Consider the following 4,381-nt stretch of genomic DNA (forward strand, 5'->3'; position numbering starts at 1 on the left):
AATCAAGATTGTAGACGACACAACAGTAGTAGGTTTGATTACCAACAACGATGAGTTAGCCTACAGCGAGGAGGCGAGGCCTCTGGGAGTGTGGTGTCAAGAAAATAACCTCTCACTCAACATCAACAAAACAAAGGAGATGGTCGTGGACTTCAGGAAACAGCAGAGGGAGCACCCCCCGATCTACATTGACGGGACACCAGTGGAGAAGGTGGAATATTTTAAGTTCCTCTGCGTACACATCACCGACAAACTGAAATAGTCCACCCACACAGACAGTTTGGCGAAGAATGCGCAACCTCAAGAGGCTGAAGAAATTTGGCCTGTCACCTAAAACCCTCACAAATCTTTATAGATGCACAATTAAGAGCATCCTGTCGGCCTGCATCCCTGCCTGGTTTGGCAACTGCACTGCCCACAACCGCAGGGCTCTCCAGAGGGTGGTGCGGTCTACACAATGTATAACCAGGGGCAAACTACCTGCCCTCCAGGACACCTACAGCACCCAATGTCACATGAATGCCAAAAAGATCATCAAGGACAACAACCACCCAAGCCACTGCCTGTTCACCCAGCTATCATCCAGAAGGCAAAGTCGGTACAGGTGCTTCAAAGCTGGGACCGAGAGACTGAAAAACAGATTCTATCTCAAGGACATCAGACAGTTGAATAGCCGTCACTAGCACAGAGAGGCTGCAGCCTACATACACAGACTTGAAATCATTGGCCACTTTAATAAACGGAACACTAGTCACTTTAATAATGTCACTTTAATAATGTTTACATATCTTGCATTACTCATCTCAGATGTGTATACTGTATTCTGTACTATCTACTGTATCTTAGTCTATGCCGCTCTGACATTGCTTGTCCATATATTTATATATTCTTAATTCCAGTACTTTACTTACATTTGTGTGCATTAGGCATTTGTTGTGAAATTGTTAGATGTTACTTGTTAGATATTGCTGCACTGCCGGAACTAGAAGCACAAGCATTTCACTACACCCGCAGTAACATCTGATAAACACGTGTATGTGACAAATCAAATGTGAGTTGATAAACATTCACCATTGGCACTATATGTTGAGTTTTTGATGAGCAAGTAGCAACTCATTTTATTCTATTCACTCAGTCTATTTATTAACAAACCCAAACATCTGCCAGCAGAAAATACATTTTCGCCCTAATATTGAAAAATGTAGAAAACCAGAAACGTTTTAAAACAGAGGCTTGGGGGTCACCTTATTGAATTGGTTAATTATAAAATATCAGATACCTAAAATGACAACACTCTAGGTAAAAATCAATTATAAAAGATACGATTTCTTAAATCATTTTGCCAAATATACAATGAATTATTACCAAAATAATAACAATCAGATTATGTTTTAGGTCAAAGCCTCATTAGCTTTTTACAAGTCTGCCTGATATTAGCCATCCTAATGCCATACATAATAGGATTGAAAAGTGGTGGACATATTAGAAAATAAACTAATAAAATAGTGCGAATTATAGGTGGAAGATGTGCAGTATCATATCTGCCTTGCAGAATCACAAATAAACAGCCAGAGGAGAAGTTCAGCAAAGAGGCTATATGTGGCATACAGGTGTTAAATGCTTTCTGTTTCGTCTCTTTAGAAGACTTTAAACAAATGTGTAGAATTTTTACATATGAGTATATGGTAGGACATATAGTACAAGAAATAGAAAGCACAGTGCCAACAAGACCCCATATGTTATTCAGCGTAGTATTTGAACAGGCAAGCTTGACTATCGAGTAGTTGTCACAATACACTCTGTCTAGAACATTACCACAAAATTGCAGTCGCAAACTCAGGGAGATAACGATGGCATTGAGGAAAAAAGAATACAACCAGGACAGCAGAATTAAGCCCAAAACTATTTTAGGTGTCATAATATTGTTATACTGTAGAGGATAACAAATACAAATGTACCTGTCATATGACATAACTGCTAAATTACAAAATTCTGTTATAGCATATGTGTACAACACATAAATCTGGAGATAACAATAAAGAAGGAAATATCATGTGTGTCAGACAGCAAGTAAAACATGAGAGCAGGAAACAAACCAGTGCTCCCATACAACTGATTAACAAACAAAGCACATAGAAACAGATACATGGATTCATGAAGGCTTCTTTCAATGCAGATAACTCCAATAAGTAAAGTATTGGCAAGAATGATGACAAAATATATTACAGTCACTACAGTAAAGTAGAAATACTTCATTTGTCCAATATCACCGTATGCAGCAAGCCTGAAGACCTCGTAGTGAGTAGAGTTGTCCATGGTCCTGGTAGATGGTAAAGGTGTGCTGTCAAATTTAGATGAAGAGTAGATAATCCTCTATAGTACTGTAGCTTAAATATAAATTGAAACAATGAAATCACAAGGACCAGACAACCTAAATGGAACATTCACTGACCTGTTCTTCTTACTGTGATAGATTTTCCCACATCTATACTCACCAATATAGATGCTTTTTCATTCTCCTGATAACATAATTCATAGCCTAAATCAAACAATATTATACTTTGTATCTTGCACTCGTATTACTTATTACATTAAAATGCTAAATAAATTGATTACATCTAAAGTATGCCAAGTCCTAAATTTATACCGACCATTTCTAATCCATGTTGAACTGCTTAAACTCAGCTCCTCACTTGATTATTATACTTGTGGGGGGAAAAAAAGTATGTCATGGTGTGATATGCAAATAAGCACCAATACCTGGGGAAAATTTGATCGTTTCAGAGTCAAGGAAACCATATTGAGAAAAACAGATACAATTTTGAAACACTGGCCTTCCAAGGGGTTCAAATCCTTTCTTAAATTCTATAGAAATACAACAATTCATAGAGAATAGTATATTAAACAGGGCATGTCTAGCTGGTATAGAGTCAATTTGCGGGGGGACCGATTAATTGAGGTAATTGAGGTCAAATGTACATGTAGGGAGAGTTACATTGACTATGCATAGGTAATAAACAGAGTAGCAGCAGCGTAAAAGAGGGGTCTGGGTAGTCCTTTGATAAGCTGTTCAGGAGTATTATGGCTTGGGGTAGAAGCAGTGAAGAAGCCTTTTGGACCTGGACTTGGCGCTCCAGTACCACTTGCCGTGCGGTAGCAGAGAGAACAGTCTATGACTAGGGTGGCTGGAGTCTTTGACAATTTTTAGGGCCTTCCTCTGACACCGCCTGGTATAGAGGTCCTCGATGGCAGGAAGCTTGGCCCAAGTGATGTACTGGGCCATACCCACTACCCTTTGTAGTGCCTTGCGGTCGGAGGCCAAGCAGTTGCCATACCAGGCAGTGATGTAACCAGTCAGGAGGCTCTCGATGGTGCAGTTGTAGATCCTTTTGAGGATCTGAGGACACATGCCAAATCTTTTCAGTCTCCTGAGGGGGAATAGGTTTTGTCGTGCCCTCTTCACGGGTGTCTGGGTGTGCTAGGACCATGTTACTTGTTGGTGATGTGGACACCAAGCTACTTGAAGCTCTCAACCTTCTCCACTACAGCCCTGTCGATGAGAATGGGGGCATGTTCGGTCCTCTTTTTCTTGTAGTCCACAATCATCATCTCCTTAGTCTTGATCACGTTGAGGGAGAGGTTGTTGTCCTGGCACCACACGGCCAGGTCTCTGACCTCCTCCCTCAAGGCTTCTACATCGTTGTCGGTGATCAGGCCTACTACCGGTATCGGCAGACTTGATGACGGTGTTGGAGTCGTTCCTGACCGTGCAGTCATGAGTGAACAGGGAGTACAGGAAGTGACTGAGCAAGCACCCCTGAGGGTTCCTCGTGTTGAGGATCAGAGTGCCGGATGTGTTGTTACCTACCCTTAACACCTGGGGGCGGTCCGTCAGGAAGATCCAGTTTTAGAGGGAAGTGTTTAGTCCCATAGTCCTTAGCTTAGTGATGAGCTTTGAGGGCACTATGGTGTTGAACGTTGAGCTGTAGTCAATGAACAACATCCTTACATAGGTGTTCCTTTTGTCCAGATGGGAAAGGGCAGTGTGGAATACAATAGAGATTATATCATCTGTGTATATGTTAGGGTTGTATAAAAATGGGAGTGGGTCTAGGGTTTCTGGGATAATGGTGTTGTTGTGAGGCATGACCAGCCTTTCAAAGCATTTCGTGGCTACAGACATGAGTACTACAGGTCGGTAGTCATTTAGGCAGGTTAGCTTAGTGTTCTTTTGCACAGGGACTATGGTGGTATGCTTGGGACATGTTGGTATTACAAAATCAGACGGGGAGGTTGAAAATGTCAGTGCATACACTTGCCAGTTGGTCAGCGCATGCTCAGAGTACATGTCCTGGTAATTCATCTGGTCCTACTGCCCTGT

The 4,381-nt window shown here is 41.5% G+C and overlaps 1 pseudogene; it reads right to left on the reverse strand.

Moving 5' to 3' along the window:
- Window positions 1-1,394: 1,394 nt before the first annotated feature.
- On the reverse strand, window positions 1,395-2,658 carry LOC135567248 (olfactory receptor 2A25-like; annotated as a pseudogene).
- Between the last annotated feature and the right edge of the window lie 1,723 nt (window positions 2,659-4,381).

This window comes from Oncorhynchus nerka, unplaced genomic scaffold (genome assembly GCF_034236695.1).
Source record: "Oncorhynchus nerka isolate Pitt River unplaced genomic scaffold, Oner_Uvic_2.0 unplaced_scaffold_2297, whole genome shotgun sequence".
NCBI lineage: Eukaryota > Metazoa > Chordata > Actinopteri > Salmoniformes > Salmonidae > Oncorhynchus > Oncorhynchus nerka.